Genomic DNA, 23,398 nt, shown 5'->3' on the forward strand with positions numbered 1-23,398 from the left:
ACTGCATGTGCAGCAAGAGCTGCAGTCTTACCTGGAGGAAAAATGCCACCAAGCACAGCACAGATTGAGATTTAGCAGCAGTGGTGCACTGTCTGTCTGTGTGCAGCAGCTTCTGGCTCCCACCAAATCCAAAGCTGATCAGAATTGGCTAAAAGCTGTGATCTCTTATAGACATCAGTCACAAAATATAGTGACTCACAGCTGATTGCTGGCCCTGCTGGGTGTCCTTCAAAATCTGGCCAGACTTTGGTAGCCCTGTGGTAGGTTGCCTGCTACTGTGGGGCATTAGCTTTGGGCTACCCATAATATCTGGTCATGTGGTGACTCAGTGTTAAGAAATGCCTCTATAATCTGTAGAAAATGTATGAGTTGTTGTCCTTGCGTGACATCATCAACCCGGCAACCTGACAAAGAGCTATCGACTTAACATTTTAATTCTTTCTCAGTTCAGCTTGGACTTGATGTAGTATCATGTAAGAAAGCTATTTCTAATGCCACTGTTGGGTTTCCACTGTACTCTCTCTTGCCAAAAGAGGACTCTTCTTGCATATAGATCAGCAGTTTTTTGGGAAACACCACAATCTTCACTGGCAAGAAAAATCTATGAGCTTACCTATGGACTTTTTAGGTGAGTCACAAAATCTAGGGTGCTTGAAAGCCAGTCTACGCGAAAAATTGGAGAAAAAAAAAAACAACCACCAAATCATTTTATTATAGTGCAAGTCTACACCTGAACGAGGGCTTTAGGTTCATAGGTAGGAGGATTCACTCATGCTACTTACTGCATTTCTGAAAGGCATGCGCTTATCAAGAAAAAGAAAATCAAAACGACCTAAAAATCAGATGGAAGCTCTTATTCCTGGATGAAATATACTATTTTAATGCACCTGATATTGATGAAAAAAAGTCAAACTGAGTGCAGAGAGTCTCTGAAGCAAAATATCATCTATGTAGTTACTGAGCAAAACAAACCAAGGTGTCATTTATAATGGCTTTGTTTCTAGCAGTGAGTGCTTTTCCTCTGACAAAAACCTTAAGAAGGTGCATATGCTGGAACTGTCATTCCTGTGGCTTCCCAGTTTACACATTGCATACTGGCATAGGCCTACCCAAGAAGGGTGAAAAAGCTTTTAATATCCAGCCCCAGGTTTCTACACAGCTGTCTCAGACATATGATACCACAAAATTTTAAGGGCCATAGCAAGGGAGTCTCAGACTTTTTTCTCGTCACTGTTTCTCCAGGATGTGTTTAATGGGTGTGTCCCAGATGAGTTTGGATTGAAACACCAGGTCTGGTTGAAAGCCCAGCGATTTGCTTTCCTCTTGCTGTCTGAAGTGTGGCTGATGAAATTACTTGGTGGTATCAGCTGAGCTGCGAGTCTGCTTACCGTCAGGACAGCTAAACACAGATATGAGATCTGCCTGGAAGACAATTCCTAATAACTTCCTCCTGTCAGAAGCCTCAAACTTAAAAATCTTCATGCTAGGGGAAGTGAGGAGTAGCTTTTGGTTTCCTTTCCTATGCGACTGCGACCTGATTCTCCATAATGAAATAATTACACTTTGTTGAAGTGCTGCCCATAAGTGGAATCCAGGGCTGTTAAGATGTGCAGAGCGTGTATCTAACTGTAAACACATGCATAAATACATTTGTGTGTATTTGTACATACTTATATTCATGCATGTCTATGTGTATATATATTTGTGTATAAAAACTGTTCGCATTGGAACTGACCATTAATTAACTGAAGGAAAATGTTGTGTGTCTCAGAATGTTACTTGCAGCTGTTCTTCAGACTATACCTTCATCAGGATTCAGGCACTTTCCCAGCTGTACCATGAACTTGACGTCTGCTGTTCACCAAAGATGCAACAGTCTTGCTGGCCGGCACAGAGTAGCAATGGGGATTCACATACGAACACTGAAATAAACTGACTTCAAACTTGTTTAATGTTTCTGCAACCAAACAATACCACAGCCACAGGCATTTGTTAGGAAAGAATATTGTTGCTCCCCCTGGCCCTGTTCATCTGCATGGCACCTTCTTTAGCAGAAGACATGGTGAAATCAATGGATGCTTTCCTGGAAAAAGAAATATAGTAAAAGAAGGGAACCTATGCTTAGTTATCCAGTTATTCCTGCTCTGTAGAAAATCTGGTATAATTTGAGCATCAGCTAAGCATATACCAGGCCCATGCTGTAAAAGATCACGTGTGCCCTGCACAACAAGAATGCTTATACATTCCTGTATCCGAACTGTGTTTATCTTAGTGAAAATAAGTACATGAAAAAAGAGGCAGAGAAGAGTTGGAACAAGATGACAACTGGGAAAACAAAGATTTGCATAGCTTACATCCTTTTGAGGCCTCCTGAGTGCTTTCCTAACTTGTTACAGTTTTTTCCCCTTCACAGTTGCTATTTCAGTGTGAAAGCTCAGCCTGGGCCCTGTTAACGGCATTGAGCAATTTTGGCTCTGCTGAAACTTCGAATTCTTCATCAGAAGATTTCTGTTCAACTGCATAAATGACAAAATGTCATTCTTGATCAAGGATACAAGTTTCAACAAATATCATCAAGAGTGTTATCCTGCATGAATGGCAAATGTGAGAGCCTTGTCTACCTTCAGTGCTCTGTTGTCATCTTTCTCTGTTGTGCTGTTTCTGAGAAAGCTGTTAGCTGTCAATACAGAGCTCCGATACCTTGTCTGAAGACCAGACACAGAACCTGTGTGGTTGAAATTACTTTATGTGCTCTTCTGTGAGAAAAGAGCATATCCATTGGGTTGGGTTTTTTTAGCTACTTTGACAGAAACTGAGAATTTTCATCAGCTAACAGTCCCTACCAAGACATGTTGGGACCATTTCCTTGTGGTAGCTTTCACATACAGTCAGGGGATTTAGTCAAAGCTTTCTAATTCTTTGTTTCATCTCCAGAGTACCTTCTATCCTATCCTAAACTGTATCAGTCAGCAAAGCCCTCTGCTGCTGTGTTTCCGAGTAGTTTGACCTTTCCTCCAACACCTCACAGCATAGAAAAATCTTCCGCTTCCAGTGGGGATTCCCCTATTTCAGGAAGATCCCCAGAAAGCTGCTTTTTTAGCTGGTGTTGCAAGAAAGGCCTCATGGAACAAAAAAAGAGCAGAGGTGGGATTCTTCTTTTGTGCCTCTGTTTTTTAATGCAGGAAGTCATCGTCAAGTGACTCAGACATCACTTTGTATGATTTCCTTTAAGCTAACTTCTGCCTTACTGTAATTAAAGGAAAAAATTCTTTGAACAACACGCCACAGTCTTCCACAAGATTTGATAATCTGAGAAATATTTGTGACTGTCATGTATGACCTCAGTAAAATGCCTGGAGGAAAGCTACCCAACTTATTGTGCTGGGGCTTGCTCAGGTAAAGAACCAGCTCTTCTCTCTGTGGGAGGTCTGAAATGTGTTGACTCAAAGGCCGTGATGCAATAGCCTTCAGGAGAAAGCATCCTGCTCACCTCCACCTCCCTGCTCTCACTCGGATCAAGTTCCACTTTGAGACCTGAATCCAGAATGGCACTTAGGTACCCTCAGAGCAGTGGGAGAAAAAAATTTTAGCTGCAACAGCTTGAACTTGAATGTGAGCCTTTTGTCATATGCATATCATAATAACTGTCTGTTTTTTTGGCTTTTTCCATGCCTCTTCCAAAATAACACAGATTATATGTGTTCTCTGGGCTGACTATCGTTACAGTTGGTGGCTTATTCTAAACAGGACATGTTGGCTAATCTGCTGCAGTAAGGTCTGCTTAATAGCGTGAAGTGCTTTTTCCAGTCAAACTTTCTAGGGGAAACTTGGTATATACCAGTAGAACATGATCGCTCAAGTTGATATTTGGCTTAAACCCCAACATGACCAGAGGGCATCCCTACATACCACCGCAGTTCTGTTGGCTTCACACACAGATCATCCTCAAGGCCAGTAATGAGAGCAATAACAAGAAACAGTCACAATCCATTCGGGGTTGTATTTTACCTGGAAGGTGACTATAAAATACAAACATAAACTTGTGTCATGCAGTTAGTCCTTCTAGTCATGTGATCAGCAGCAAATGCTCAGTGAAAGAGTTTAGAAGCAGACAAACAGACACCTACATGCCTCCTAAAGTGGGATGCTTCTAACTTCAGCAAATTCAGTTTATGGTTAAACAAGAGGATGCATCTTCCAATACTTTATTTTTTGTGAACTACTTTATACTTTTGGCTGTCACAAATTCGGGAACAGCAAGGAGCTCTAGAGATTCATTATGTTTGTGTGAGGGAAAAAAAAAAAAAGTGTTTTATTTCATTTGTCCTAAAAGTTCTGCTTGGTAAACTGATTTAATATCTGATAGCATGTCAGATACAAGCTCATCTGGGAGTCTGGTATGGTGAATTAAACATCATAGAACATTTTTCTGGGTTCTTCTAGCAGATCTGCAATGTAGTTCCCAATGTTTTTTTGCAACCCATGGAGTTCATGGTGGATGCTGGAAGTCAATTTGTTAGCATGCACACACTCAGCTGTGTGTGCTACACTTACTCAGAGGTGAAAGAGCAATTAAAACTCATTTTATAGTAAATATGGTGTAGACAGAGGTGATCACAGGCTGGTCATTTGTCCAGTATAATTCCTTGTGTAAATCCCCTCTCTAAGCTGTTGTGTCACTGTGCTTTGGAGCTTGGTTGAGATGGGATGACTTTCATTTCCTGGGAATGGCAGACAGTAGGGTTGAGTTCACACCTGGGAGATTCTGCAAAGGAAAGCAAAGACAAGCTTGCTGAGGTGAATGCTGTACTCTGGAAAAGTATTATTCCTTTTCCTTAGACATTGCTACCACCAAACTCACTGGTAGATAGTTTGTCACGTGCAAGATAAAAACTCAACTAATCATAGTTGGCACAGATTTTGTCAGCTACCGAGACTGCCAATAATTGTTATGCAGTAACAATTTAGGAGAGACAGGGTAGGAAGTGTAATGGAAGCCTAGCACAGCAGAAAATATCCACAGCTAACTGAGGAGGCTTCAATGCACAAGCACAGACATCTTGTCATTAAAACCAATGGAGTGGTGCTTATGACTTAGATGATGTCTGTTCTCCCTTCGCTAATTCCCAGTGCCTCATGCACCAAAGGGCTAGGGGTAGAGAGGTGACAGCTGATTTGTACGTTCCTGTTTGTCTTATCTTGCCAGTTATCAGCCTGAGTGCCTAGATGTGTATCTCTGTTTTCGAGGCTCACCTCCACAGTGAGAGGGAAGGAGTGCCCACCTTCACTAGATGCCATTTCCAGGGCCCATGTAAACAAGGCACATACTCAGCAGTCCTCTTACTGGTATCATCAGGTTCTCCTGCAGCAGAGCTCATCAAAGAGTTTTGTGCTGGAGGACAGAGATTTCTGCTTTGAGAGTGGTGCCGACAGGGCTGGTTTCCCAGCTGGTGAAATGCAGAGCTTTGCCGGTTTGTATAGGAAGTGAAGCCCAGCCAGGTCCCTGTCATCACAAACAAGCCAAGCAGTAAATGTTTAATCTCAACAAGGCCCTAGAGCATCATGTCCACATGCCACTGACTGTTAGAGGCTTCAAAATATTTTCCTAATATCCTCTGACACATTAAGACCTAAAGTAAAGACTGAGAGCCAGTACAAATGAAGTAGTATGTAAAGGAAGAAGAGACCCATGGGAAGTCCATGCCCAGAAACAATGATGCAGTAGGAAAATTGTTACTTAAAAGTCTGAAATAGCCATAGGATGCAGGTTATATCTGACACACTACAAAAGAAACAAAAAATCCTTTCCCCTGTGGTCTTTCTTGGCCTCAAATTAAGTGATCATCTTAACCTGGACAACATGAACTGGATACTCTACAGGATCTGATGCTACTAGGATCTGCAATACATGCCATATCAGTATTATACCTAGGACCTCAACAGTTTCAGATGTTTTTCCAGTATTTATTTTCAGCACTTCTCTAGCACCCTACTGACAGCATTTATGATCTGAGAGCAGTAAAGAGGCAGTTCGTCTGGAAGGGATCATACTGCCAGCGCAACAGGTGAGCGAGCAATTCAGCCCTTGTAAAGCCACTTCTGTTGGCATTACATAGTCCTACAGAGCTAATCCGAGGTTAATCTGAACAACGTGCTAGGTCTCCATTTCCAGTGCTGGAAAATCATGGCAGGGCAGTATTTAATGTCCTGTAGTGGTCCAGTGCATTTGCAGTTGGATATTCTTACAGGTTGACATCTCTCTCTGAAACCTCTACTCTTTGCCAGGTCTTTATAGTTTTCCTCACACTCTTTGAGGTGGCTTAAAAATCAGGTCCTGCAAAAGCAGAAAAATGCACAGATGCATGACTTAGCTGCATGGCAGCATGACACATTTCATATCTGCCCCCCTCACTTCCTGATTACAATGCCAATGTATTTCTCAGCACTTGGAGCATGGGGAAAGGGACTGACCCATAGATCTTGCATTTGGTGGTCATGGCCAAATTTTCTGCAGTGGGTGATCAATACACAGTCATTCTGAAGTTGTGAAGCGGAAAGTTCAAAGGTGCCTTATGAAAGTGCTACCACCACAGATACTTCCTACTAATAGCTCAGATGGTTTTACTTTGTTACTTCCCAGTTACCAACAGGGCTGGTCTGGAAACCAAGCCTTGCCATGTGCCTGTCCCAGGAGGACCTTGCAGCAACACACTGATGTACGGGAAGGCCTTCTCTCCCCAGGGTTTCCACAAGTGAGCTGTACCTTCTCTGACATCCCGAAAAACTAGCACTGAGTCAAGAGAAACTGAATCTCCAACTATGCCTCATCTATTTCCAGCGCTTTTATATTTTTTTATTAAACGAGACCAAAATGAACACAGACAAAAAATTTGCTGATGTCTGGGAAGGGGTTTGATTGTAGTGTTGGATTGTCATCTTCTACTGGGGTTACTTCACTGAGCCCAGTGTTTTCAGGAAGCTGGATTCAAGGCAGCTCTGCCAGCTCAAACCCACTGTATATCAGATTTACACAACGGCAGCTTACAAGCGGGCAGGTGACTGACGTCATTGTAGCCGCTATTAAATCTGGAGTTTACTAGTATTCCAAATGATTTTATAGATTTACTTATGCCATTTCAGTCACTTACCTTTCAAGACAGGTTTCTTTGCTATCCATACATGTATATATTTGAGAACGTCTTTATTTCTTAATGCAGATTCAAAATTTAGATTCTAAGTTGAAGTAAACTTTAATGCATCTCTCAGTTGGAGCAATTAAAAATAGCAGACTAGAATATTTTCTTATTTAATATTCATGGAATTTTTTTCCAGTCACAGAATCTGCCTTCCAATAATCACTGTGTGGTAGTCTACTGCTTGTTAACGGTGAGGTTGCTGGCCACAGGTTTTGTCCAGTACCATATCTATTATGCAAAGCTCTACAGCATATGGCAAATACGTGTTAACACAAGTGTAGTCCTCAGAAAGACGCTTGGTTCCTGTGGCTGTGTACACTACTAACTAAATTTCTCCCTTCAGACAGTGATCTGAAGGGAGATCTCTCTTCAGCCAGTGAACAAGACTAAATCACATCAGCCTGTTGTCTTCTCCAGTCATTTTCCTCTGGAAAAGTGGACTTCCTCTTCACCACAAGCCATTTCTAGTGCACATGCCAGGAAATAGCCCAGTGGGAGATAGCTGACTTGACTATATGGATACTTAGTTCCAGGCTCAGGTCTGAACATTTTGATGAAGAAGATGGAGTATATAGGCAAAACGGACTGCTACATCATCTATATGCTGTTGCTCTTGACAGAGGAGAATCATGGATGCAGTATATCTACCCATATAGACTAAAGCTGTTAGAGAAACAGTGCATAGGCTGTTCTAAGTTTACTCCAAGGCACATCTTGCTACAGCTGCTGCAGAGCATGGCTCTCACTGTAGTGAAATGCAACTATTCTTGCTCTGTCCTGAACTGAGAGAAGGACAGAGGGATCTACAGTCAGGGGAGTGAAGGTAAAATGGGGAAAATACAGCAGAACCAAGCTTCCCCATTTATTACCTTCAGTGGAACTAGTGTGTCCTCATTAACAGCTGATGTTATTTTGCATGTTGGCAAGTACAATAAAATGGACCAAGACAAGGGAGAATCTGTGTATCTTGAAATGATGTTTCTGTGAATCAGCTGCAGATTCCTTCATGCTATATACTAAAGCTACTAAACTGTTCCTTTCAAAACAGCACCTAGCAACTAGTACTTGCAACAAAGCACTGGCCAAAGACTCTTCTTGGGTCATGGTTCTGTAACTCTCCACGTATTCTCTGTTGCTTGGCTGTAGAACAGCAGCTGGAGATCTTCACACTGCACAGCAGGAGGCATTTCTCCGTGAGACCAGTTCCAGCTTATAAGGCAGCTCTCCCATGTTGGCTAAAAGAATTCCCACAAGGCACTCCTCATCTCAGAGGCAGTTTTGTGTTGAAACAAGCAAAGAATGGAGACAGTCTTCCCAAGACTCCTGTGCCATCTGCCATATTTTTCTTCTCCTGCTCTTTCTCACCCAGCCAGGGTTGATGAGTAAGTTAACCCAGGGGAATGGTATGTACTGTATGCCCAACCACAGTCTTCTGTGTCAACACCTTTGACTGGTATAATATCTATGAGGAAGAGAGAAGCAGTCACAGACTTGATACATGTCTTTGTAAGGACACTCAAAAAGCACAGAAATCGTACAGTTTTACCTACAAAATGCTTGAACTGGGGGAAAGTCACAAGCAGTACTTTTCTTTTTCATATATGAGGACAGAAAACAAGTATTTCCATTTGTGCTGCAATTGCAGTCCATCTAGGTTATCCAGCAGTCCCTGCCTGTTAGCTTTAGCCTTGGCTACTCCCCGACAACAGTGACCAGCCAGCAAAGGGCTCAAAGACAGAAGGCAGCAGATAGGCATACCTCATTCATCTCCTACTGAGCCCTCTCTATCCACCCTTTTGAGTACACTGACATTTGTGACTACTCCTCCACTGCTCAAGAGTGAAGTGTCAGGCATTCCCAGCCCATCACATTGGCTCCTCTCCAAACATCTTAAAAAGCAAGCCAATTATAAACTTGCAGTGTTGCCGTGGAATAAGTATCTTTATTCCAGTTGAACACAGAGGGAAACCAAGGCACAATGGAAACCATCATATGACATTTCTTATACTGGAAGGCTGTTTGCCATCTGTGTACTGGAGCATACCTTAATTTGTTCCATTTCGTCCTGGATCTGCATCAAATTTTTATAATGGTGCATTTTCAAAGTATACTTGAACCAGAGGTAAACACTGCCCAAAGGCAAAGCCTGAATTGGAGCTGGGAATCTTGCAAAACATGCTTTTTCTCTTTGAAGTGATCTTTGCAATGGAAAAGATCTCTTTTTCTGATGCAGGTAATTTAGAGACCTTTCAAAATGCTGAGCATTTTAGAAAATGTGCCTCATGACTATTTTAGAGAAGTGACATTCTTACCTTAGCTGTAAAACAACAGGGAGGCTTCTCAGACCACTAAATCCTCTGGGACATCTCTTCACAGAATGCAGCCTGAAAGTGGGAGTCTTGTTGCTCCATATCCATATGGATACCAGTTTATGTTAAATCACAAGTACGATTTTTTTTACCTGACTTAGCTGTTCTTTCACATTTTACAGTGACCTCTGTTTAAAAAAATAATCACAAAACCTGGCACAGGTAACTGATTATTTACACATCAGTTGTAAGTATTTCTGAACAAACCTGCACAATTACTTTAGAACCATTATTTTTAATAAAAAAATAGGACCAAAAAGAATCTAATCATCTGATCGTACAATTTCACAGTAACTATCTGTAACATATTTTTTACTACAAATTCTCTCAAATGTCTTTTCCAGTGTACTTTATCCTGTCTTGTCATTTTTGAGAATTTACTGGTTCATCCCAAGGTCTTATTTCAACTTTTAGTATATATGTGAATTTTCTGGATAAAGGCAAATTACTATTAGTTCATTGACTACCTCCACATCATGAAAGTAAATTCCTTGCCAACATTAAGCTAGCATTAGTTGTCCACAAGCCATTAATCCAAAAAGCTCAGAAAAGGTCAATATTTTAAGCTAATAGTGTAAAACCCACATAATATAGCATTTGGATTGAAAGTTTAGGAAGTCTCTTTTGCAACTTAATTTAAATCCCCTGTAGACCAAAATGTCTGGATAAAGCCCGCAAAAGATTAAAGACACTGGAGGACCTGATTTTCTAACCCATTGCATTTTCTATCCCCATGCAAATCCACACAAATCTTTACCTCTTTGAAGTCACTAGCAAATCTCTTGGTCTTTTCAATAGGACTTACAACTTCACTTCTGGTAATTACATCAGCCTGCCACTATGGAACATCACTCCTGGGAAATGTTAATAATACAAAGCTGACCACTGCCAGATCCTCTTTGTAGCAAAGCCATTTAATTTAAGTAGGGTTTTCTTTTCCTCGTAGAAGACACAACGATGTTACAGGCTTCACAGATGCACAAATCATTTCTGAAAGGAACAGGTTGATCCTTTTAATAACAATTTGAAGGCTGACAGTATGTTTCAGGTAGCAGATAGTGGCTAGGCAGTCAACTGTCCGGGCATCTTCCTTCTTTAAGACATGGCTTTCCTCTGCTGGATACTCTCTCTGCACATACCCATCATAAGACTGTTCTACAAATTGCTGTTATCAGCTATGTATGTCTCCCCGTTTTTCCCCTATGACCTATGTTTGTGCCCAGTGGGTCTACAGGGGCTCATTGAACCTGTCAGTCTGTGCCCCTTCCCTGCCCAGTGCAGACGCTGTCTGCATCTGCCACACCTCCGGGAATGCTACGCCTCTTTCTGTGCTCCCTGGTGGCTGAGCAACAAATGGAATAAAAATATGTCAGAGTGAGAAAGTAGATCACTTTTTGTCAACAGCCTGGGCACCCTGATTAGACTTTCCTTTGTGAACCTCTCCAAGACAATATGTTGCAGCAGCAGATTATACTGACTGAGGAGCTAATGCCTGTCCAGGGGAATTTTCCATTGCTTGCTATTCTGTGTCCACATAATGAAAGGCCATCTTCTCATGGCCACCTGAAGGGCAAGGAAAGGGAAACAGGAGCTAACAAGTGAGATGCACGAAGGGAAACACACTGTTGAGTCCCTCCGTTTTGCTGATTAAGATTCCAGCCAAAATATTCCATTAATGGAAGCACTGTGATTTGTTTTTTTGTTTGGTTTTGGGTTTTATTTGTTGTTACAATTCCATATTAATTTAGATACAAACATAAATGCACAAAGGAAAATCAAGTAAAATTAAACAAATCGTTTGACTAAAATTCTGGGGTTTCTGGTGGATCTTGAGCAAATTTGATTGGAAACACAGAGCTTTACAACACTGTATCACCAAACTGTCACCTGAGGTGGAATTCACTGTAATCCCATTGCTGACATTGCCCAAAGGCTCTCTTCTTCAGTAACAATGTGTCTTCCTATTTACAATGACACTTATTTATGGCCTGGCAGGTTGCTAAAGCAAAAAGCTTCTTCTGCATTGCAGGCTGCTGTTACTATTGCTGTTGCCATTCCATTTCTCTATGGGGGAACTGTTGACAGAGCAGATGATAAGTCAAAGTCTAAATGATGATCTGGGTGTTGACAGATAAGATCAACAGGTTTGTTGTCTCATCCCAGGAGCTGTTTATCCTGTAGGATGGTGGGCTCATTTCACTGACACTGTCTGTATGATAATGCCCTGCCATAAAGAAAGAGGAGGGTTATTACAATTCCACCTGAAAGCTGCTGCTGCTTCCTTTCTCCTTTCCCTCCCGCTATTCCTCCCCCTCTCCACTAAATAAACATAAGATGAAATGCCAGATGCAGAGACTGCAAGCGCCGTGGTTTGCTTTGACCTATGTGGATTTAATTGGAGTATTAAGATGGTGCCAGTCGGCTATTGTATCAGCTGCAGGTACTCCTCACTGAAGGAAAATCTCTATGAGATTTGAGACATATCACTCCCTAGGCATCAGGAAAAGCAGACAGTGATAAACTGGTATAGTCTGAGGCTGGAATTACTCTCACTTACATATTAAATTCTGTGTTATTCCAACACCTTTGATAACTTGAAAGTGGATGTATGCTTGTGCTGCTGAAGTTAGAATCTGACCTGTGTTCTTTTCTCTAATCACGATCACAATCTTTTGGGAACAGCAAATAATTTACATGTCTGCATGACAAAGAATTACTACACATTAGAGATAACTAAAAGCATCACTTCATAGTTCTCATCTGAATCACTCATTTAGTTTTGTTCCCAGGTGATAAATGAGGCCTTTGCCAAGAAGGAAATGGTATTTTTTTACTCCTAACCACAAAACATTTGCTGAATTATGCCAAATCTCTCACTACTATCTTCTCTGAAAAGTGCTTGTAATTTCTTTACTTCTCCAGAAGGTATCTCCCTGAAATCATCAGAGCAAAATAAGGTCTGTTCCTCAAATACCTCCTCCACACCTCTCCATTCATCACATCACTCTGAGATTTAAGGTCCTGGCAATAATCCCGGAAAGATGCTCACTCCTTAATATCAGCATCAGAATTATGTCTGAAGCAGTGTCCAATCCCATCAGTGGTGACCTCAATTAAGAAGCAGCTGCTGGAAAGTGATGAATATGTAGAGGTAGTTTCTGTAATAATTGCAAATCATAACTAGAGCTGAATGGAAAATATAAGTAGCTTGCTGAGAAGATGAATTTGCACATTCTTAATGAATTCCCTCTGATCATATCTATGCTTCTTTCTAACATTTGTGTTGCACAAACACCTAAGCAATAAGGGGTTTTTTTGCCCACTCAAGGCTATGTGAACTAGATTCAGCATTGCTCCTGATGTCCACAGATGCTGAGGGGGAGATGGGAAAAGCATCTGCCCCACAGTGATCAACCCCACTAGAGGGGACTGGGCTTCTAGCCACTGTGGTGGCAAGTGCCAGCTCCTGAAAAGGTATAGCAGTGCTTTATATCTAATTTAGCAGTCTTTAGAGGACCTCTAAAATACACGAGTGACTGCCCCCTGAGTGAGACGCAGGTTTCCTCCAATAGCTGCTGTGTCAATTTCTGTGAACTTCAGGCTAAACTGAACACCGTAATTACATGGTCATATGGGAATTATGTTCAATGGTTTTAGGTTCTGTAAGGCATAATTGTTTTAAACTCCTAGCAAGTCACAAATACATGTTACTGCACAGTTATCATTACTGTTCGCTGTATTGTTAATAAACTTATTTTGTTGTAACTTCTGATAAACCATTTTCCTTCCTTTTATGAAAAAAATAGAGGCTGAGCCTGCCTATGCTAAAAATCCTAATGGTCAGCTGCGTTGGTTTTCTGTTAATGAACATTACTAACTGGAAACCTAAACTTATTTTATTTATCAGAGTGAGTCAGAACTTTAAAGCAGAAGCTAGCTTTGAAGTGGGGACCAAAGTAAGAAAAAAAAAAACACAACAAAACCTTTAATGTTTTATCTGCAAGTTTGCTGACCAAATCCATCTGCTTTATTTGACAACTGATAAAGACTGGCAGGTGCTCTAATGAGTCGGCTTTGGCTGCACTAGCAGATCATCCTTTTGAAACCTGCAGCAATGCCGTTCTCCAAATAGCTGAAAGACATGACTGACCTCCATGTCAAATGTCTCAGTGGATGTGTGCATGACTGTTCTTGCAAGTATACATAAAACAACTTCTCACACATCCCCTTGCTGCAGCTCCCTGACCCCTGCCTCTGCCGTACACACACGCACCCCTTGACATTGTATTTTGTTTCTTTTCCTCTTCCATTTTGGGTTCAGTCTTTCCCGCAACAGGAATTTGTCTGTAACAGTCCACATCTGAATGAAAACTTGCAAAATGGCCCATGTCATCTCCAGGCCTGTGCTACAAAAGAAGAAAGGAGCTGGACGGTGCCCTGGTCTCTGGGTGCTGCTCTTATTTATGCAACAGAGCTGTATTATTAAAAAAGCAAGTTTATGGGAACAGGTAGCATAAAATCACAGATCCCAACTAATACCTGAGGTTGAAAGGCACATCTGAAAGTCATCTGGTCTACCCCCTACTCAAAACAGGCCGAGTTTCAAAGTTATTGTCTTTCCTATTAATTTATTCTCAGACCAACTCATGCACATTCATCCCTCTGCTTTGGAGCTACTAGCTGGGAATAGCTTTTCTCTCTCGCAGTCCAAGTGGACAGCATAATCAGGTTAAAATTAGAGCAATTGTTCCCAACTTGCATCTAGCTTTTCAGCTTCTTCTATTTTTGACTTGAAGAAGGACTTTTGTACCCAGACACTTGTTTGCTTTTTCAGCTGTATCAGCTTGTCTGATAAAAATATTACCTCCTTCTACAAATCCTGCTTGTATTCTTAGACTCTCCCAGCAAGAACATTATCTTCAGTGACAGTTTTGACTCAGCAGTGACCAGAAAATTTTTGTCCCTGAGATTATACATTTTATCTCAGACAAGTTACTGAAGCTGTTATTGAAATAAGTAGACTAATCCAAGATTCAGTAATGTTATCTGTAGGCTTAAATGGTACAGAAATTAAAAGAAAACTGAAGTAAAAAGGCCAGTGTAAAAACAGCAGTTCTTTGTTTTGAACATAGTTGAAATTCATTTCTCCCTGTTATCTTGTCCTTTTATTGATACGGCAATAATTTTTTACTCTTTTTTTTTCTGTTGTTGACAACATGTTTGGTTTGCTATTCCAAGTGAGAGGTGAGAAATGTTAGGACAGAGGGCTGAAAGAAAGAGGGTTGGGTCAGTGGTAAGATGTGCTTTCCCTAAAGTTCACTTATCTTAATTATGGCAAGTTATTAAAGGACATTACTTCATTCTAATCCCTGTACTGACAGTTTCCTCTTAAAAGTAAAAGCTAAACAGATAACACAAGAGCAATGCAATTATCTTTAAATTAGTTTTCACAACCAAAAATAAAATGGGAAAACCTTGTGAGTTGTTCATTTTTAATAGGAGTACTATGGGAAGACCAGGGTAGACAGTTTGCTATGTAGTCCTACTATGCCCGACATGACTAGGCACATATCCCACATTTTTCACTAGAGTATGATCTTGCTATATTGAATCAAGGCAGAAACTTTAAAAAGCTCCAACTGTATCACCCTGAGCAATCCTTGACCCTCACAATTACATTTTCAAATGCTTGGGGAAAGAAAAAAATAATAGGATGAGTTGTTCAGGCTGCCCTGAAAAGAATGCAGATTCCGTCAGTGTCCATTTGCATCAGCGAGTGGAAATGACCCAAAAAAATGTTCTCAGAATTAATTGCTTGAACTTCACCTAGTGAATTAACCACTCCTCTTCCTTGTGCCATGCTGCTATTGGTTTTGATGTAGACCTATGGATCTCTTCATCATGGGCATAGTCCGTTCTCCAAGAAGTTCATGGTCTGGCCACAAGACAAATAAACACACTGGCAGCATCTCTGCTCCTGGAGAGAATCTGCTGCACTGAGCAAAGTTACTCCTAAGCCATAGATCTTCCCTCAAGACAAAATCTCTTGAAATATCCCATCACAAAAGTATGAACATCAGCAAGGAAAATGTTTTAGGGCCTACAGCAGGCAATTTGCAAGTTCATGGAAGGATTGTCAAATAGGGTATTATTGCTTGTGCCACCTGATACCCTTCTGCTTCGTGGTGACAATTACCTGTAGCCTGTCTTACTTCCTCACCTTTTTGCTTTGCTTCCCCCAACTAATGCTGACAGTGAGGCTTAGATTGACGAAACAGGAAAAGAATTGTTATTTGCTAGAATAATGCTGGAGAATTTAGTCCATTTGGACATTAGAGTTCACAATTTGAAATGCTGAGGAGCAAACAGGTGAATGAAATTTCTTCCCCCTCCCAAATATTTAATTTAAGTATGCCAAATAAGTGGAAAATTGCAATGCAAGAACAGTTACAATTATGAAGGACAAGGGAAAGCAAATATCATTGCTATTCTTGAAAATCTTATGTCTGAGGGCTGGCCAGATAACCCTAATTATCTCCACTGAGACATTTGAGTAGTCACACTCAATGTCTAGAACATTCATCAGCTGTGGAGAGGAGAGGAGAGGAGAGGAGAGGAGAGGAGAGGAGAGGAGAGGAGAGGAGAGGAGAGGAGAGGAGAGGAGAGGAGAGGAGAGGAGAGGAGAGGAGAGGAGAAGATTTCATCTCGGACAAACAAAGCAACTAATGCAGAAATGAGTGGCTGAAATCCCTCTGTAATGTAAGTGTGAATGTAATGCTATGGCCTTAAGAACTATGAATTTGGTCTTAGATTTATATTTGCTCAAAAAATGGTTGTTCGGATTTTGACTTAAAACTCTACTGCAGGTCCTTACTGTTTCATTGTTGTGAGCAGGAGGCACAGATGCAAGGCACAGCCACTGCCCATTTGCAGCACATGATAGAGCAAATGGAGCATAGGCAGTGGAATCTCAGTGCAGATCTCACTGATGGTCCTGACCTAGAAGGAGGAAGAAGGTGTTGTCTGTAGTGGGTTGAGCACTGCACATTTCTCAACTGCACACAGAGTACCATAAAAAGGGCGACTACTACTACTAGGAGTCATATAAGGTTACCTTGTCAAATGTATGTGGAAACAGCAGTACGCTCATGTCGAAAGTATTCCTCTAACCAAGTACTTCATATAGACTTTCTGCTAGAGAGACTTACTCATACCTCTAAACAAGAGCATATGGGATTGAATGATGAGTTCAGAGGGATGGCTCATAAGCCTCGTGTTTTGATAACTTCACAGAACATAGTTTAGTATCTATGTCAAATCTTTCAAAAAGATGAATGAAATAAAACAGAAGTATATGCAGGGACAGAGTGAGGAGGTAGATCCTTCCATAGATCACAAAGTTCTTGTAACCATATCTTTTGGATTGCATGTAGAACCTAAAGGTGTAAGGATGATACATTCCAGACTCGGATTGCAGAAGAGATGAGATGTGAAATACACTCAGATTTCCCTTATACACCTCATATTCTACCAAATTTGCAACACCCAGAGTTGTGTATCTCAGTACTGCAGATATTTTGGGTTCTTGGTAAACCTGTCCCAAATAGAACTTAACCTCTATAATCACCACACATCTTCTAGAAGTACTGAGATCATTTTAACCAGCAGTCTTTGGTTTAGGTCTGCATTTCTGCTGCATCTGGTCCTTTCCATTTCAGATAGAGCAGTAGCTGCAGCTGTGCAGATTCTTGTAGCTTCCTGGTTTTGTTCTGGAGCATATAACTTGACATAAAAAAACAATGCTAGAGCATGAAATGCAGCATGGAAAAAGCCCTCAAAAAAAGAGCTTTTCCATTACAATATTGGCTTGGCTTTGCTGCTGGTTCATTTGGGTTTCTTTAAAAATAAAATCTTTTGGTGTTAAGAAGCGTACTTCAGAAAACACTGAGTTCATAACGTGAAATGGACCCCTTAAATCAGTGGATTGAAACAAGCACTTACAAGGAGTAATAAATACTAATCTTAGGAAGTCCAGTGCTGGACAGTAAACTGCACAGGTCTGGATGGCAAAGCGTGCAAGTTTAGTCACAGGGTTTGTGTATTCTTTAGGCAAAGCCATCATCTCCTGCAGACTTCCCAAACAGAGTTGCTACAACAGAAAAGAAGCCAGCATTTTTTAGGAGAAATATATGCAGCCATTTGACAGCTCTGAATTTCCTTGTTTTCCACCTCTCCTCCCTGCTAAATTTTTCCTTTAAAACAAAGAAAGCTGAATATCAGGAAAAATCAGTCCTTGTGGTCCATGGCTAGGCTTAAAATGTAAGAGCTGCATATAATGATGAGGAATTTCTCTTCTTTTCTGGTGCAGATCAGCTGGGGAATCCTTTAATGAGCGTGTTAGCAGTGAGGCACTGCCCTTTGGCCCTGTTAAGGCATCCTGTTGTCCCACATCTTCTGTTCCCTACTGTATTCAAGTAAAAGTACTGTGCCTTCCAACTTACGGATCTCAGATCCTCTTCCCCTCTTTTATAACAGCTATTACTGTTATAAGACTGCAATTACTCAGGCAAATGCAGAATGAGGAGAAAGGGGAAAATTAGGGGTAGAGTGGCTGTAGTGGGGTAGGAAGTTGGCTTGGGGGTATCTGCAGACAGGAGAGAAACAAATTCAATTAAGTGACAGATGTAAGCCTACCACCAAGGTCATGCACAGAGATTAATAGAATAAATAACAGGGGAGGGCCTTTGCTGGTGCAGATCTGTGGGTGAAGCATCTATTCCCACGCCTCCGCTGAAGCTGCAGCTCAAGGGACCATTGCTCCAGTCTCGGGGTTCCCTTGTACAATGCATTATGGTTGTTCCCAGACTCTGCCTCAGTTTGTTCCCCTGCTGGACCTTGGAGTGGGGAGAAAGCCAGCAACACCTGGCACTCAGCACGAGTCACTCCTCCATCCTCCAAGCTGCTCCATTAATGAAAACTGAAAACAAAATGCCTATACTGACAACATGGCATTTTGATTCGCTTTGGCACTAGTGGTAGCGGCACAGAAACTTTTTCTTAGGACCATGTATAAATGGTCTCTACGACCTACCCTGTTGCCCTTGCATCAGTCCTGAGAAATTAATGTGGTAGTAAGAAGATCAGTGGAAGCAACCTAATTTTTAAACCTGAGTCAATCTGCAGGCAGGATTCACAGAGGCTGGAGACCTACATCTTAACTGTCTGATAAACCAGCCTAGAAGACCCTATCACAGGCTTTGAGTGAAGTTTATTTCATAGCTGGGCACTTTTATGTGAACAGGTAAAATGATCTTGAAAAAAAGTAAACAACAACCAAGCAGAGACTTCCACAGGAAATGACGTCCAAACCCTTATGCAAAAGTGCAAGTCTATGTATTTTATTTTTTGAAAGTACCTACAAGTCAGAACAACGAAGTTGTTCCACACACTGATTCAGAGTCTAAATGTTCTCTTTGTGATGGCTGCATTGCCACAACTAACCTTACTAAACAGAGGAATTTTACTTAATGTGGTCCTCAATGAATATTGTACTATGTCCTCAAACGACAGAACTGTTACGAGCCTCGTATTATTTAAATTTTTCATTTAAAGATGGCAACATACTAAACCTCACATCACATCTGTTAAGTTGATGAGATACTGTTCTATTTTAGATAAAACCTGTGTTTTAGGAGAATTATTCTTCACAATCCAGCTGCAGCTCATGAGCAAGAAAATTGTATTTATGTAAACCTTCATCCAAACTAATAGACAAACTAAATAAACCTACTTCTCTTTAACTTGAGTTAGCAAACTGCAGCATGGAAGTAGCACAGATAATAGGGTAAAGGTAGCAGAAGGAAAGGTGCCTGCTAAATAATACCTTGTCAACCAAGCAAGGAGACCTGTGAATGATTACATTGGAGTTACAAGAACTGGATGTACATGTTTGCACACATATATGGAGGAGTAATATGAAAGGCAGTGCAGTCCATTTACTTTGATGTCTACTGGAACCCCAAGTAAAAAACAAGAGATGCAAATCTGAATTTTTATACTCCAAAGTAACCTGCTACTATAGGATTGAGCCTCCTGTGGTGTAATTCTAGTTGTAATTACATAGGAACAGCATTTGTGGTAGCGTCAGGACAAAGATTACCTGCATTAGGTCTTGAACAAACATGAATAGAGAAGTGTAGGTGTTCTCGGACTTGCCATGTCCACACAACACCAGTTAATTGATTTTATTGGGTGCTAAGGGCACCCAGCAACTTGGAAAAACTGTGTTTTGAATGCCCTCTAGTGGCTCCTGTATCTGAAAGTCTCTGCTCAGGAATCCTTTGTGGTCCCAGAGGGCCGTGGAGCAGGGCTGCAAAAGGAGGAGGGGATGGCAAGAGGCAGTGCCAAGCGAGCCATCATGCTGAAGGCATGGAGAGGATGTCAAGTTACCTTTGTTTAAAAAAAAAGTTACAGCTTACTTATAATGATTTTTAATAACTTGTTTAATGCTTGTAGTCATTAATTTTTTGGAATGTGATTCACCATAGGGGAGCGTAAACTGCCTCTTGGAGGGAGGAGAAGGGGGAATACTATGGGCTGCGTTTGGATATGTCCAGCCGCGGTATTTTTTCCTACACAACCCTTATGTCATTTGCCTCTTGGCAATCCTCTTTGGATTTTGTACAACTACAATTTAAAGATTATGCCAGCAAATTAGCATTTTTGGGGCAAGATAATTGCTTCTCTCTGGGCTGAATATGCATGCAAAGGCAGACTGAGCCTCACTTTGTGCTATATGCTGGGCATCTTGACTGTACAGAAAAAACAAGCTATTTGGGAGAGCTGCACTCAAACACCATACGCAGGCACAGTCCTCAAAGCTTTTCAGAGCTGCTCCTGTTGACTCCTTCCAGCAGCAGATGCAACATTAGTTTATGTGCCTTAATAATTAACAGCTGTGATAAAAGTCTGCAAGGTGTCTCTAAGTTAATGTAAGATCTTGTCTGCTTAAATAAAATGTGTAAACTAGACCTCTGCTTTTTTCCATCTGCTTTTTGATCTGACACCTATCTTAATATAGTAATCAGCAACAAGCAGGAGGGTGTGTTAACATGTTCCATTTGTTAGCATTGCTACAGGCAAGAAAACACTTGAACTTTGAGAAAAGAAGCAAAACCAAAACAATAGAGTAAGTTCAAAGTGAACTCTCTGAAGATTTTTCTTTCACGGAGAGTTTCCTTCTTTTCCTCTTCATATTTTCAGAGTTGTTTCTGCTCTTGGTGGTTGCCCTTCACTATTTTTTGGAGAAAGATGACACGGAAGCATTGATACAAGTATTCATCTCAAAAGGAAGTTAATATAGGATGAGATCTGAGGACAAAATTTCTTCTTCAATCAACATCAACTGTTCCACTGCACTTGTTTTGCATATGGGAGTTCCAGATGTGCAGACAGTAAGGCAGAAGCAGCTCTGCCGGTAAGATATGTAAGGCATCACAATATGCTCTGAGAGGAGAGCTTCACTGAAGGTTCAGCTTTTATTCTTTCACATATCATGTGGCAACACAAATAAATCAAGTTTGAAGGACAGATCTCTTCCCAGCTGTCTGCCCTTTAACAAAACTGATTAATCCAGAAAAGCAGCAGTTTCTACTAAAGTCAGTTGTTAAGTGTTTCCGGACTGACTGTGTAGTCTTTCTGAGACTGAGTCCACAAACAGAAGTGGTCGACAAATCAGTGGGTCCACAATTGAGTAGCACACACTAGCCGCGAATGGTCCGTATTGATTTTGTTGGAAAAATTGAACCAGTAAATTAGGTGTCATAATAAGGTACAAAATTTTAAGGTAGAAGAAATTCATGGTACTTCTAGCTAGGATGCTGGATTTGAAATGGGAAATCAGAGTTGTTATATCTCTGTTATCAGCCTGACTGTTCTACTTCTGTGCATCTGATGGGAGTCCTGTTCTAAAAATGTATATAGTGAAATTGTCTCCTTCGGGAGAGGCCATGGAAATCTGCTGAAGGAGAGGGCAGTATCTAACTGCTAAAGGGTATTATAATTGTATAGTAATATGAAGGCAAGATTTAGGCTGATGTGTTGGGAAACACAAAACTTGTTATTGCTCCCAGGTTTCTGATCAAAATATTTTTGTGCTTAAATACCAAACACGTGAAGTGCACAGAACTACTTTCAAATGAGCTACAGCCCAAGAAGTTACAAAGCAAATAACTACAGTGAAATTCAAACTAAAAACACACTGCAGAATTCAAGAATCTGGTCAAACTATTCTAGAGGAGAGCAAAGTAAAAATCAGTTAAGTAGGCTGTTAATTACCAGGTGCATGTATAAATCCAGCTGCAAAATAATGTCTACAGAATAGCAAGTGTAGCCTATGTGTGGGTCTTGAGCAGTACCCAGTTCAGGTGATTCACATCATGCTACACTACACTGAATCTTTTGTAAGTTTGGCTGCTGGTAGGTAGCCCTGGTTTCAGTTGCTGGTAGAAAACCGACTGGTGGAGAATAGCTTTGTCTGGAAAATTGGGGCTGGGCAGCCCTTTTGGGGGCTTATTGGAAGCAAATGTTCCCCCTCAGCTCTCTGATGGGATGTGTGCTGTGACTCCTGGGTGTATGAAAAAGGTCATGGTCTCTTACTATGGTCTCTGAAGGGTCAGAAAGGTTGGCAGTGCATTTCTGTTAACCAGAGGATGTTAATTGACTTACTGCTGAGTTGGAGGAGATGGTGTTAGTATTCTTTTGTTATGGATGGAAAATTGAGGCTTGAGGGGATGTAACCAGGAGTGGGAGCCGCAGAGGCAGGAGTCATCCTGATGCTCCACTAATGGAAGTGACTGCTGGAAGCCTTGTACACTCTGATGATTTTTCTTTCACAGACAGTACATGGTTTGGCTCTCTTTGTGGTTTCACCTGTGTGCTTGCAGGCCTGCATCTGCATGTTAGAGCTGATGACCGCAGTCAACTCTGTTTTACAGAGAACTCGTAAAGTTAATTGGCTCCCGCTAAAGTGTAAATGCAAGTCTCTCCTGAGTAAAACTGAGTTCTGTGTGTTTTGAGGACTGCAAGAGACCTCTAAAATGCAGGGACCCCGTAGGTTAAATTTCTACTCTTTCCTACTATCTTTAGCCATTTCTCTCTGGTTCACTCATATTTAGATTAACATTGGGATGTCTTTCTATCTTTTCTATCCCTATCAGTTATGTGTTTGACTAATGTATATTGCAAGGCAAAGCCATTTCACCCAACTATAACTCAAAAAAGCTAAACGAATCCCTCCAATATTTAATCATACAGCTAATCTCAAAGTTGTTTTCTAGAATCTTGCTATCTCTCTGCCTGTCATGGTGGGATTTTGATTCCTTTGTTAAATTCTAGTTTGCCAGTAACTGCCACCCATCTAACTTACTCAGCTTCTTGTTTTGCTTTATTTCAGTGTTCACTTTCATTGCCGTCTGAGGTTACCTGACAATCATTGCTTGCCTTGTCCTGGTACTTACATAAAGGCCCAACCTAAGGTTGAGGTATGAGAGAAAATGAAGTATAACCTGATTCCATTGCAATGGGCTCAAGTGAAAATGGTGCCACTGCTGTTTTGCAGGCTTTAGTGAAACATGAGCTATATGAAGGGGAAAATCAGGTCTTTTGCTCTCCTTTGGAATAGTATGAGGGAAAGACTTGAAATATAGGAACACTGTATTTACAGAGATACTGTATTCCAAAGTCTATTTCCTTTATCACTCACAAAGAGAAATCTACTTTCTCATTTTTGAATACTTAAAGTCATTTAAAAGTTAAGAAGGAACAGATAAATCA

At 41.0% G+C, this 23,398-nt stretch overlaps 1 long non-coding RNA gene across 1 annotated transcript; it reads right to left on the minus strand.

The window, feature by feature from the left end:
* Window positions 1-2,737: 2,737 nt before the first annotated feature.
* On the minus strand, window positions 2,738-10,621 carry LOC128851528 (uncharacterized). Its single transcript, XR_008448896.1, has 3 exons — window positions 9,509-10,621; window positions 7,149-8,658; window positions 2,738-4,765 (listed from the first exon to the last, which is right to left on the minus strand). It is a non-coding gene; the product is annotated as an uncharacterized LOC128851528 (long non-coding RNA).
* Window positions 10,622-23,398: the final 12,777 nt, after the last annotated feature.

The sequence above is a fragment of the Cuculus canorus genome, chromosome 2, assembly GCF_017976375.1.
Source record: "Cuculus canorus isolate bCucCan1 chromosome 2, bCucCan1.pri, whole genome shotgun sequence".
Classification (NCBI taxonomy): domain Eukaryota; kingdom Metazoa; phylum Chordata; class Aves; order Cuculiformes; family Cuculidae; genus Cuculus; species Cuculus canorus.